Genomic DNA, 14,390 nt, shown 5'->3' on the forward strand with positions numbered 1-14,390 from the left:
GGCTGGTGTGTTGGGGCGTCAGCCTCAGAAACCCCTACAGGGAGAGACATATAGAGATCCTGAATAAATCATAATTCAGCAGCAGGCAGTTCCACAGGTTAACTTACTTATATGGAGAGAGAGAGACAGAGACAGAGGCATTCAATTACCACTGTCTTTTTGTCAACCACTGGGGCCCCCTAGTGGACATTGAAAGTGGTGTATTTTGTTACATTTAGCCACCGATTGAGGGTCATTTTCTAGGGTTTCATCAGCCCAATCAGACCCACATCAGACTCATAGGCCCATCTAGACTGGTATCCTGAACCCTCCTACCACCCTGGATCAGACCCAAGGGCCCATCTAGCCCAGTCTGCAATCTCTAACAGAGGCCAATTCCCCCTGCCCATCGTTAGAGGTGGGTTCAGACTTTGAAGCATAAGACATATCCCTTTTAAACAAATTTATTTAAACCCCTTAGGATTATAATTCTGGTTTTCCCAATGTCCAAAGAAAGTCCTGTTTGGAATCCTGTTAAACTCTTGGCCCTATTCGTCTCCTGTGCCAATGCTTTCCACAGGCTATGAGGCAATTTCAGGACAATATTTTCAACGCATATTTAGTGCAATGGGGTCCTGATCCATGACTGGGGTTCCCAGGTGCATCCATAATTCAGATAATAAATAATCATAATTTCTTTCCAGGCAGGTAACTTGCTGTGTGGATTTTTCTATCTGTTGGCTACTCTGTCTCACTACTGAGAACGCAGAAGAGAGCTTACAGGAAGGTTCGCCTGGCACGTAAGGAGCGGAAATGGTACAATTACTCCTGGGTTCTATTCTCAGCTCTGCAACAGACCCCATATGACGTTGGACAAACCTTTTAATCTCTTTGGGCCTCACTTTCCACATCTGTAAAATGGGGAGAATAATCCTGCCTTTGTTGGGTCAGAGCTTCGAGACAGGGACTTTCTCTCCCTGTGTGTCTGGACACAGCCAGTCATAACGGTGCCTTGATCTCAGTCAGCTGGGTCTGTGCAGCGCCCGGCACAAGGGGGGGCCCTGATCTCCCTTTAGGCTTCTAATGCTAGCATAATAAACATAAACATTATAAAAAGAAAAGGAGGACTTGTGGCACCTTAGAGACTAACCAATTTATTAGAGCATAAGCTTTCGTGAGCTACAGCTCACTTCCTCAGATGCATATCGTGGAAACTGCAGCAGGCTTTATATATACACAGAGAATATGAAACAATACCTATTCCCACCCCACTGTCCTGCTGGTAATAGCTTATCTAAAGTGATTTCCAGCACAAATCCAGGTTTTCTCACCCTCCACCCCCCCCACACAAATTCACTCTCCTGCTGGTGATAGCCCATCCAAAGTGACAACTCTTTACATAATGTGCATGACAATCAAGCTGGGCTATTTCCTGCACAAATCCAGGTTCTCACATCCCCCCCACCCCCATACACACACAAACTCACTCTCCTGCTGGTAATAGCTCATCCAAACTGACCACTCTTCAAGTTAAAATCCAAGTTAAACCAGAACATCTGGGGGGGGGGGGGGTAGGAAAAAACAAGAGGAAACAGGCTACCTTGCATAATGACTTAGCCACTCCAAGTCTCTATTTAAGCCTAAATTAATAGTATCCAATTTGCAAATGAATTCCATATGCCAGATATATATATATAATATATATGCCATCATGTGCCAGCAATGCCCCTCTGCCATGTACATTGGTCAAACTGGACAGTCTCTACGTAAAAGAATAAATGGACACAAATCAGATGTCAAGAATTATAACATTCATAAACCAGTCGGAGAACACTTCAATCTCTCTGGTCACGCAATCACAGACATGAAGGTCGCTATCTTAAAACAAAAAAACTTCAAATCCAGACTCCAGCGAGAAACTGCTGAATTGGAATTCATTTGCAAATTGGATACTATTAATTTAGGCTTAAATAGAGACTTGGAGTGGCTAAGTCATTATGCAAGGTAGCCTGTTTCCTCTTGTTTTTTCCTACCCCCCCCCCCCCAGATGTTCTGGTTTAACTTGGATTTTAACTTGAAGAGTGGTCAGTTTGGATGAGCTATTACCAGCAGGAGAGTGAGTTTGTGTGTGTATGGGGGTGGGGGGGATGTGAGAACCTGGATTTGTGCAGGAAATAGCCCAGCTTGATTGTCATGCACATTGTGTAAAGAGTTGTCACTTTGGATGGGCTATCACCAGCAGGAGAGTGAATTTGTGTGGGGGGGGTGGAGGGTGAGAAAACCTGGATTTGTGCTGGAAATCACTTTAGATAAGCTATTACCAGCAGGACAGTGGGGTGGGAATAGGTATTGTTTCATATTCTCTGTGTATATATAAAGCCTGCTGCAGTTTCCACGATATGCATCTGAGGAAGTGAGCTGTAGCTCACGAAAGCTTATGCTCTAATAAATTGGTTAGTCTCTAAGGTGCCACAAGTCCTCCTTTTCTTTTTGCGAATACAGACTAACACGGCTGTTACTCTGAAACCTGTCATAAACATTATAGTGAGACAAGGCGGGTGAGGAAATATCCTTTATTGCACCAACGTCTGTGGGTGAGAGAGACCAGCCTTCAGCTCTCCAAGGTTCTTTGTGTCTCAGGAAGAAGAGCTCGGTGCAGCCCAACAGCTTGTCTCTCTCACCAAGAGAAGCTGGTCCAATAAATGATATTTCCTCACCCGCCTTGTCTCTCTATTACAGCAGGACCAACCTGGCGACAACACCACTGCACTAAACAGATCTGGCTATTCTCGGTTTCGATGTCATTTTTCAATGTCGCAGCCAATCAGTTCCCAAATGTCAGCGACTGTTCTAGGCGTCGCCGGGCAGAGCCCTGCACATTTTGGGGGGTAGTCAGGAACCCAGGAGAAGGAAATGGGGGATGCCCAGAGCCCCTGGCATCGGTTAGCAGAGCCAGCAGCATCAGCTAAATCTGGAATCATAGAATATCAGGGTTGGAAGGGACCTCAAGAGGTCATCTAGTCCATCCCCCTGCTCAAAGCAGGACCAGTCCCCAATGTTTGGCCCAGATCTCTAAATGGCCCCCTCAAGAACTGAACTCACAACCCTGGGTTTAGCAGGCCAATGCTCAAACCACTGATCTATCCCTGCCCCCCAGAAATTAACCTGTCCCAACAATGCCCAGTTTAATCTTGCTCAGCCTCCCAGTGGGGTGTAACCTGTCGACACCCTGAATAACTGATCTGCCAGCCAATCACAAAAGAAATGAGAATGGGGGAAATGGGAATGGATGCCCTGAGCTCGAGGGGGATGGGAGGAGGCACCCAGGCAGCTCGTGGCGGGGCAGAAGGATGCGAGGATCCCAGGGAGGAGGTGCTTTGAGCTCAGACAGGAGAAGCAATGACATGTGCAACCCTCTGGGTAATTTACCTTCCCCAGCAGAAGACACTGGCCCCTGGGGATCCTGGGGTCCCGTCCAGGCTCAGGAGGGCAGAGTGCTCTCATGGGCACAGAACCTTCTGCCCATTTGCCTCAAACTGGACCCCTTCTCCTCCATCCTCTCCAACCAGTGCCAGTCCCGTCTCTTCCTCCCCCCGGCGCCTCATCCCAGTCTCCTTGTCCAGCCATCCCCAGCCTTCCCACCGCCTGCCAGGTCTCCATCCCAACTTCCCTGCCCAACCAGCCTCACTCACCCCTCCTCCAACTCTCAGTCACAGCATCGCTGCCCTCCTGGTCTCTCCCAACTCCTTGCCCAAATCTGCACCTTCCAGCTCCCCCCCTTGGTCTAGTTTTTATCCGCTCTGTGTTGGAATCAGACACTTCCTCCTCTGCACCGCCTGGGTGCCAGGCCTGGAGGGTCGCTAAGACCCCAGAAGCAGCAGGCTCTCTGCTCGCTGTTCTGCTGCCTGTTGGATATAGATCTTCAGGCCTGTCGGTAAAGGCCTATACTCTAAGAATTTAGGTGTATTCTTATCGCCTGGCTAGTTCTAGAGGTATAAAAGAAAGAATCAAAATCACTGTCTGCTGGTGTAAGGGCCTTCTCCTACTGTGACTGTCTGACGCCCTGTTCTTAGGCTCAGGCCTTTGGCTAAGCAAGAGAAGCAGCCATAAGCTGGGAAGCGACCGGTCACGTCCTCACATCCCAAACTAGTCACACTGAAAGAAGGTGCTATTGGGCTGTTAGGAATACAATCCTGTCCTGATAGTGCCTATCGCCTCCAGAGAAAGGGAAGTGCCTTGAAGATGTAAAAGGCAACTTAGTTTGATAGCATCCTGTCTGGCAAGAACTCACTTATCAATAGCTAGGATGTGAAATCCTCACTTCTGTATTGTTTTGTCATTATAGTTCCCACTTTGCTATTGTTTGTCTGTATAATCTCTGTCTGGTTCTGTGATTGTTCCTGTCTGCTGTATAATTGATTTTGCTGGGTGTAAACTAATGAAGGTGGTGGGATATAATTGGTTACATAGTCATGTTACAATACATTAGGATTGGTTAGTTAAATTTCAGGAAAATGATTGGTTAAGGTATAGCTAAGCAGAACTCAAGTTTTACTATATAGTCTGCAGGTTTCAGAGTAGCAGCCGTGTTAGTCTGTATTCGCAAAAAGAAAAGGAGGACTTGTGGCACCTTAGAGACTAACCAATTTATTTGAGCATAAATTTTCGTGAGCTACAGCTCACTACATCGGATGCATAAAGGTGGAAAATGCAGTCTGCAGTCAATCAGGAAGTGAGTGGGTGGATGTGTGGGGTGTGTGGGTGGGGGAGACGGGAACAGGGAATGGGGGTAAGTAAAATGGAATCATGTTTTGCTAAAGGGGGAGATGGGAACAGGGAAGGGGAGTGGGGAAATTGGAATCATGTTTGGCTAAGGGCAGGAATGGGAACAGGGACACAGGTATAAGGCTCTGTGGTGTCAGAGCTAGGAAGGGGGACACTAAGGAAGGAAACTGGAATCATGCTTGCTGGAAGTTCACCCCAATAAACATCGAATTGTTTGCACCTTTGGACTTTGGGTATTGTTGCTCTCTGTTCATGCGAGAAGGACCAGGGAAGTAAGTGGGTGAAGGAATAAGCCCCCTAACACTGCCCGGCCCCAGTCCGGCCTGGAGGAGAAATTACAGGGAAAGTCCTGCTCTGACAGCAAAAGACGCCGGCCCGGTATGAAGAGCCAGGCCACTAGAGCAGTTAAAAAAGAGATGGCAAGAAATTTTTTAATGTGGGCAAAACACTGTATTTTTCCTTTGCCTCTCTCTTGGGAATGGATTAATTGTTTTGGCTGAAATTCTCCCAGAATATTCAGCTTGCGGTAGACACCGGCCAGCATGGAAAATTTCAGCTCAGATAGTTAAAGTCTGGTAAGGAAGAGTCAACCGAAAAGAGTGTCATATGATGGGAAGTCTGGGTTCGCTTTAATAACAGGCTAGGCTACCAACACCATCTGCAATGCCAAAATGGCTCACCTGGAGCTGAGATGCAGCCACCTCTGGGGAGGGGGAACTGGGGAACAGCTGCCTACCCAGACTGGGGGGCACAGATGAGGGCTGTGGTCTTTGAGAAGAAGATGGTTATCCAGGGAGCCCTGAGTAGCACAGTGGTCATCAGTGGGGTACGGTGCTGCCCCCCTAAATTCCCCAGCATGCCCTCTCCCCAGTGTCCGTCACTCCGGCCTGGATCTGCCCCTCTCAGCCCACCCCCCAAGTTGCCCTGCCCCCTAGAATACCGTCTCCAGTGGATCCAGCAAAGCGCAGGGCTCCTGTCTCGGGATCCAGCGCACGTTCACCAGTCAGAGGCCGAGCTGCCCAGATCTGCCTTCGCCTCCATGTCTCAGCCCCAATTTAACCAGCAAGGTGCCGCCCTCTAGATCAACATAGGAGCTAGCTGTCACCTGCCATTCCCCCATCGAGACAATGAGCCACTGAGAATCACTGGGCTGGCAGAAGTGGGGTACTCTGGGTGCTCTGGGTGGCTGAGAGATTGGTGCCATGATGGACTGAAGACACGTGGAGCAGGGTGAGGGCAGCTGGGCATTACAGGGTGCCATGGGGAACCACTGCCTCTGTCCTTCCCGCACTGACCCTATGGGCTCCCCTTACCTCTTTCCCCCCAGTCCCATTATGCCCTCTACTCCCATTCCCAGCATCCTTTGTACTTTCACAGAGTGGGGGCCAGAAGATTAGAGGATCTAGTCTGATGCCCTGTGAGCCCAGGCCAGGGAATTTTACCAGTTACATTTGTATTGAGCCCACCCCTTGGGTTAGACCAAACCATTCAGCCTTCAGTAGGCCAGGCTGTGCCAGGGGCAGGGAACAGGGCCCAGGTGCCAGCCATGCCCGGGGCCCTTGCCGTGGCAGGGAATGAGGTGAGATATGTCCCATTGATCCCAGGAGGTGCCAGCTGCAGAGGGAGGAGAAAAGCTCCCACAGTCCCTGCCAGTCTGCCCTGGGGGGAAATTCCTTCCTAGCCTCATATCTGGCAACCCTGCCCCACCAGCCAGGCAGCCAGAATGAGGGTTTTCTGGACCAGCTCAGAGCACTGAACCAGCCAGTGTCTAGTCTCCAGCTGTGGCTGACCTCAGGTGCTTCAGAGGAATCGGGGATGGGGTGGGGAATCCCAGATGCTGGTCAATTATGCATGTGGGGGGAAGGGATTCCTTCCTGACCCCTGCAGGTGACCAGCTGAAGCCCTGAAGCATGAGACTCGACTGTGGTCATTGTCTTAGTGCAGAGCTGTGTTATGAGCATGTAGCAATGCACAGGTCCTTTAGCCAGTCAGTCCCAGTCTCCTCACCAGCTCCCAGTCCCAGTCTCGCTGCCCAGCCAGCCCCAGCCTTTCCTCTCCAACCCCGATTCACAGTTTCTCTCCTGCCCCAATCTCTCCAGCCTCCTTGTCCCCATTTACTCCAGTCTTTTGGGGAAAGTTTGCCAAAGTTCCAGGCAACTGGAAACAGGGTCTTGTAACGTGAAGCTTTGGGCAACCTTAATAACAGGCAGTGCTTATAACAGATATCTGCTTATAATGTCGTGACAGCTTACCTGGCACTGAGATGCAGCTACCTCTGGGATGAGACAGCTGTGAAGTAGCTGCTCAGTGATGCCGCCCGGGGATGGCTCACCTGGCTCCGAGATGCAGCCACCTCTGGGGTTGGGCAGCTTGGAACAGCCACACAGCACTGTTGTGGGATGCAGAGGAGGGCCAGTGTGCTGTAAACTTTGGGGAGAGGATGGTTAACCAAGGAGCCCTGGGTAGCAAGGTCCTTAGCAGTGGGGTACCTTCCCTGGGACCCCAACCCCTGCTCCCCACCCCTCGTTCCAGCCAGCTTCTCCCTGCAGGAGCTTTCAGCCCACCTGCCCCCATAGCTCCTCTGCCCTTTGATTACCTGACTCCAGTGGGTCCAGCAAAGAGCAGGGCTCCTGCCTCAGGACCCAGTGCGTGTTCACGAGCTAGAGGCTGAGCAGCCCAGAGCTGCCTTCGTCCCCCCTCATCTGCCAGCTACCGCCCTGCTAGACCCAGCATCTGGCAGCCTGCTGGGAAGCTGGGGTGAGGCTTTTTCACCCGCCACTTCCTGTTAGAGACAATGGGCCATTGAGCAACACTGGGCCTGGCAGGAGAGAATCTGGTTTGATGAGGGGGAGGGTGGGCATGCGGGGTAGGTGCTGTTGGGGAGGATGGTGCCAGCTGGCTGAGGTTCAAGTAGCAGACCTGGTACCAGCCCTGCCCAGAGCGCAGCAGCTCGTTGCAGGTCCCCAGCGGGTCGCTGTCATATTTGTTGTTTTCGTCCCAGACCTGGAGGCGGAGCTGGCTGGTCTCCGCCACCCGCACGTGCCCCAGGTCCAGGTGGACGTCCCAGACCGGGTTGTCGGTGTTCCACACGGTTGCCGTCCGCACCTCCCGGTCCTGGAAGGAGACCTTGACGTAGGCGTCTGTGCGGCTGGTGTAGTCGCCCCACAGGCCGCTGGCCCGCTCCACCGTCACCGTCAGCTTCCCCTGACCCCGCTCCCGCGAGCAGCACATGGTGTTGGTGGAGCCGTCCCCGGGGCAGACGCAGGAGCAGGAGTCATGGGCGCTGCGCTGGGTCCCCGGAGGGCAGCTGTGGGTGCAATTCCTCCACAGGGCCCTCTCGGTGATGTACTCACTCACCGCCCGCCTCAGCACCTCCCGCTTGGGGTTGTCCTGCCTCACCAAGGATGGGGCGCAGTGAGTAGGACACCAGGCCGGGGCTGGCTTTGAGGCTCTCCATCCAGGCCGAGAACACCTCGGCGTCCTGCCCCTCAGAGAACAGCAGGTCGGCGTGGCTGTGGCCGCCCGTCACCTCAGTGCGGCACTTGCTTTGGTCTCGTGGAAGCTCCCCTTGAAGTTCTTCTTCTTCTGCTACTCCTCACACTGGCTGAAGGCCGCCTGGGCCCTGCCCTTCCTGGCCCCGATGCTGACGGAGGCCTCCAGGCTGAGACAGTCCTTGACCTCATCAGCCTTCACCCCATCCAGCGCCGCCTTGCAGACCCGCATGGCCGTCACATGCCCCACCCGGCCCCCCCAGCTGCAGCAAGCTGTGGGTGTAATCCTCCGGGACGTTCCTCAGGGCCTGGGTGAAATGGCTGCTGAGCGAAGGTTTGTGGGTAACTCGGAACCTGGGAGAGAGAAGCGGCCACCGTGTGACGTACCGTCGGACATTGGCGCCTTGTGAGGGTAGAGCTCAGTGTTCTAGATCCACAGACTCTAAGCCCAGAAGGGACCGTTGTGATCATCTAGTCTGACCTCCTGGATAACACGGGCCAGAGAAGTGCCCTGAATGAATCCCTGTTTGAACTACAGCTGGTCTCCTAGGAAAAAAATAACAAAAACCATTCCGGATTTCAAAATTGTCCATGATGGGAAATCCACCATGGCCCTTGGTGAACTGTGTCCTTATTTCCTGTCTGAACTTGGCTAGCTTCAATTTGCAGCCATCAGACCTTATTAGACCTTTGTCTGGTAGATTGCAGAAGCCATGATCAAAAGCTTATTACCAGTGTAGATTGAATAATTTATTCTGAAAATGTGAGGTCACAACAAACCTGCCTGCGCCTTTACGGGATTGAAGAGATACTCATAACTCTTATTATGCACTATCTTTGGAGAATATAATAACTTACAGGCATGCGATCTATTGCTGATTTCATCATGTGAAAGATTTCAGCTAGCTAAGGTAATTCCTAGGAGGAATTCTGTTTTCTGTCAAGGCGACAGGCCTCAGATGTGAGAGGAGATAACACTATTGGCCATAAATGTGTTTACACAAGTTCTGAAATGCAGCTGGTAACGTGTATGTCCTTTAATCTTCTGTACTATTTCCTTATATGCTATGATTTGAGAGGCACATATGTGTCCTTGGGATTGACGCTTTGTAGCATATGTGTGACAGAAGGCTTTAATTGCAAGGTGTCGAAGGTATCAGTGGGCAATTGTAAATCTACGAACCTTTTCATCAAAAGATAAACAGATCAGCAAGATTGTCTTATGAAAGATGCCAATGTGTTATCAAGAGCTAAGAATGAGGTCATAAAAGCTGTAATTCCTATTTCAATATTATTAGCTTACTTCCTTTTAGATACTTTCCAAAGTCTTTATTCTTTCAATTTGAAGGCAAACACTTATGGCTGGAAAATAGGTTACAGAAGAGCGATTACTTCTTTCTAACTTATCTTCCTCTTACTAGTGAAATCCTTGCTATTCCTTAAAGGGTTGCATTTTCTGGGTAATGATTTTAACAGGTTATTGGAATGCGGTTGTCACTGAAGATAGGAGCGCCACTTTCTGTTGAACTCCAGGACGACATGCCACATCTGCCCTCAAACGTTTCACCGTCAGATCTTTTGGGAGCTGACAGATGCCGACTTTGCCATATTGCTGGAACTTGTGAGCATTTGGCTGCTTTCGTCTGGGCCACCGAAGAGGCTTTGTCTGCAGATGGTGTGGGGCATTATGGGTAGGCATCCCGGTATCCCCTATTCCATCATCTGGTGCAATACCTCATGGGACATTTTTGCAGTGCATTGTGGGTTACTAGGTAATTATGGGAGCTCAAGATGAATTCCGTTCCCTCCATACTGGTATTCCCGGGGAGAAGGCATGATAAATAGAGAGAACTAGTGGAATATAAATAGAATTTATTATTTTTGATTATTTGTGTTGTTGTATCATCTAGGAATTCTAGCCATGGGCCAGGACCCTAGACTGCCAGGTGCTGTACCGATGCAGAATAATGTAAGCAGGGTCGGAATGAGCTTTCCGTTGACATCTAGGGATGAGCCATGTAATAGGCCTTCAGGAGCTGACCTTGTTTGCATGAACACACCCAGTCCTGCCTAGGTGAGCAGCGTGGTGGGGCTGCTTTGCCTAAATGATCACTTTTGGCTGGTGTTGGATTGCAAATCACTTTGTTATTGGGGGCAAGGGTAATAAAGGGATGTTATCCTTGTTGTGTGAATCAAGGGCAGCAGAGCTGTGCTTGGCCTGCCCTGAGTGAGAGGTTCGCCCTCATCTGAATTGCACTCACTAGGGAGGGGACAGGGGTGCCAAGAGATGAGGGTAGCTGGGGACATGTTCTTGTGCCTGGTGGTGTCCATTTGACCTACCTCTCTTTATTGTGTATTAACAGAGGTGATTAAGACTCAATTGGGAGTCTTTTGTTTGCAGACCAATAGAGCTCAAATCACTGATAACCGGCTCTAGACTTCCCCACTAACAGGTGAAATCACTGAGAGCTGTGTGGGGGGAGGGATAGCTCAGTGGTTTGAGCATTGGCCTGCTAAACCCAGAGTTGCGAGTTCAATCCTTGAGGGGGCCATTTAGGGATCTGAGGCAAAAATGGGGGATGGGTCCTGCTTCGAGCAGGGGGTTGGACTAGATACCTCCTGAGGTCCCTTCTAGCCCTGAGAGTCTATGAAGTGGGGGACCTCAAGACATCCCAGAATATGTAGAGCAGCTGGTGAAGCAGCGAGTGGAGTGACTGGCAGGGTGACTGATGCCAGAGCGAGCCCCCGAACAGCAGAGCGAGCAAGGTGCCTTCCCCTCCCACCAGGGTGGGAGGTGAACTCTCACAGATGCGCCTCTGAACTCTGGGTCTTCACTGACCGTGATCAACAACTGTGAATGGGTACGGAGAAGGGAGGGACACACTAAATGAACTTTTGGTTGTTGGACTCAAGAACCTGAGGAAAAAGCCACTGCTCAACGCACACTGGGGTGGGTCTTTTGATCATGGTGTGCTTATGAATCCTGCCTGCAGAGTTTTCCTAACTTAATGTCGGGTGACTTCCCTCCTCTTATTCAAAGTTTCTTTTCTACACTCACCAGACTCTGTGCTTGCGAGTGGGGAAGTATTATCTGTAAGAGGCCCCCAGGAGTGGGAATTTTCCCAGGTTACTGGCTGGGGGCTTGAGCCAGTTCTGTGTTATATTGTTGAAAAGGAACTCCTAGACATTGAACCTGGCACTTATTAATGCCACTCCACCTGGCAGATGGGTTACAATAAAAAGACACTGTTTCCTTAAAGATCTTCCAATCTAAGGGCTGGTCTACACTAAAGCTATAAATCGACCTAAATTATGCCCACCTCCATCCCACCCCCTGCTCCTCCTCTCACCTGAGGCCCCGCCCCTTGGCCATGACAGAAGCCGGAGTTGGGCTCCGGTAAGAGACACGGCAGCCACCCAGGGAGATGGGTCACTGTGGGGAGCCCAAGGGTGACAGAACCTTTGTAAAAGTGTGGGTGGAGAAGGACAATGTGGCAGAGGAATCCCCCCATCACCTCTGGGCCCCACTGCTTCCCTCCCCCATTGCCCCAGCTCCCTTCCGTGGCCTCACACTGCAGGCCCACCACACGCCTTGCCTCTTGACCACAGAACCCCCATCCCACCCCGCTACAATGCCTACCCATAAGGCCAGCCCTGTGTTCACCTTATTTCCAAACTCCACTGCCTTCATGGATTGGCATGAGGATACACATGCTACAATTAAAACTCCCACGCTCAGAGTGAAGTAAGATCTAAACACAGGCTACAAGCATTGAGACCTACACTCCTCCTCTAGTGGCTAAAATTCGTGGTTTCAGTATATTAGGATGCACCCAACAGGGCCACAATGACAGGATTCATATTAGAGAGACAAGGTGGGTGAGACAATATCTTTTATTGGACCAACATCTGTTGGTGAGAGAGAGAAGCTTTTGAGCTCCCAGACCTGAAGAAGAGCTCTGCAGGGTCACAGTGCCAGAATGCATGCTTGCAGTATAGTGGGCATGCACTCAATCCCTGAGTATAAGGGTTCATCTCAAAGGCGCTGACTCTGTGGGTGCTTCAGGGCCAGAGCACCCATGGAAAAAAATGGTGGGTGTGGTGGGTTGTCACCCCGGTGTGCAGTCTAAGAGCTGTGGGAACCGCTGTGTCCCCTAACCCTCCAGCTGGGCTGGTCCCTCTCACACTACTCTGCTGGTGCTACAGCCAGCCTCTCCAGGCCCTGTTATCACCTAACGCGACAGCAGGTGGCGCCACACAATTGAGCTACCTGAATACTTTACCAAAGCCACTCAAGGACAGACAGAAGACATCAGCCAATTTCCCAGCTCCCCAGGCTTGCATCCTTGCTGGAGTAGAAACCCAATATTATCTCATCTTGAACTGCACAGGGGGTCTGTACAATGCCAACTCATTAATATAGTTCACTTTTCCCTTGATGTGGGAAGGATATGCACAACAAGCCTGTGTTAACCAAACTGAGATTTTCCAGAGACTTCATTCAAAACACACTGGTTAAGATAAAACATATAACGAGTTTATTAACTACAGAAAGATAGATTTTAAGTGATTGTAAGTGATAGCAAACAGATCAAAGCAGATTACCCAGCAAATAAACAAAACCGCAAACTAAGCCTAACATATGAGATAGATAGGATTTGAATTAGCAATTTCTCACCCTGACTGATGATACAAGCCGGCTTGCAGATTTTAAGACACAGACTGCAATTGCTATGCAGCCTGGGTTCCCCTCCCACGTTCCAAGTCCTTTGTCTTTCAGAGCTTCTCACAGGTGTTGAGTTGTGGGGGAGTGAAGACAAATCATGATGTCACTCTCCACCTTATAGTCTGCTCATATGGTGGGAACCCTTTGTTCCAAGCTAAGTTCCCAGCCCAGTTTCTGGAAAAATACAGGTGCCAAAATGGAGTTCAGTGTCATGTGGTCTGGTCACATGCCCTTGCTGAGTCCTAGCAGCCATTACTTACAGGCTGGCTGAAACATTTACAGGAAGGCTAAGCTCTTCCACGGGCCATCTAGCCTGGTATCCAGTCTTACACAGTGGACAACACTGGAATAACCTGCCCTCCTAGGGCCACTTTCCTCCTGACTCTCATTAATCAGAGGGAAGTTTAAGCCCTGGAGCATGACATTTACACCCCTTCCAAACATATTTGTTTTAAACCCTTATGAGTATAATGCTGGCTCTTCCATCCTCCATGTGAAGATCCAGTTCCAAATCCTGACTCACACCCTGTGTCAATGAGTTCCACAGGTTACCTGGGTATTTAGAGATAGTATTTCCTTTGAGTATTTAATGTTATCAGGTTGTGTGTGGGGGGAGGAGAGACTGAGAGTCAGGACTCCTGGATTCTATCCTCAGCTCTGGGAGAGGAGTGGGGTCTAGATCAGGAGTTGACAAACTTTGTTCCATGAGGCCCACCTGTGCAGCTGCAATAGGCACTGCAAGCCCACTATTAACACACGTCTGTCAGGGAGAGGGAAACCGAGGGGCATTCGCAGCCCCTCGCCTTAGCAGGTGTCACCTGGCAGCCCTGTCACAGTCACCCATCCAGCACCTTGGCGCGCTTCTCAGGCACCCCCTTCCCAGGAATGAGGGAAGTGCTTGGGGGCCGCCCGTGTTGGGCAGAGGCAGGTGCTTAGGCTGGGCCTGGCCATTACCTTGATGGTCCTGATCACCCACTGCTGAGCCCTGGTCCCTGAGAAGGGACTGTGGGGCTGGTACCCCAGGGGTTCCAACAGCCATTGATCGTGGGCTGCGGTGGCTCGGAGTGGGAGCGGCTGCAAACCCTCAAGCCTTCTCCAGCCACTCTGGGAGCCACCATTTTAGGGACTGGCCCCTTCTCCTCACCCTCCACCCACCGCACGGCAGCTCCGCTTCAGCCTCTGCCACCCGCGGGGGGTGCTGGGCTCCTCTGGCCCTGGGAAGGGGCCATCGCCGGCTACCACTCCACCAATGTACGCAGTTTGTGGGGGCAACGTCCTCCCATCCCCCTTCCAGCACCGCCCATGGCGGAACACCCAGCACTATGTCATGGCCCACCGTTAGGGAATGGCCCACAGTTTGGGAACCCCTGCTGTATAGGGTCCTGTAGATGGGAAAGGCCTCCTATCCC

At 50.9% G+C, this 14,390-nt stretch overlaps 1 pseudogene; it reads right to left on the bottom strand.

Moving 5' to 3' along the window:
• Positions 1 to 7,473: 7,473 nt before the first annotated feature.
• LOC140912361 (perforin-1 pseudogene) lies at positions 7,474 to 11,628 on the bottom strand (annotated as a pseudogene).
• Positions 11,629 to 14,390: the final 2,762 nt, after the last annotated feature.

Source organism: Lepidochelys kempii, chromosome 6 (assembly GCF_965140285.1).
Source record: "Lepidochelys kempii isolate rLepKem1 chromosome 6, rLepKem1.hap1, whole genome shotgun sequence".
NCBI classification, from domain to species: domain Eukaryota; kingdom Metazoa; phylum Chordata; order Testudines; family Cheloniidae; genus Lepidochelys; species Lepidochelys kempii.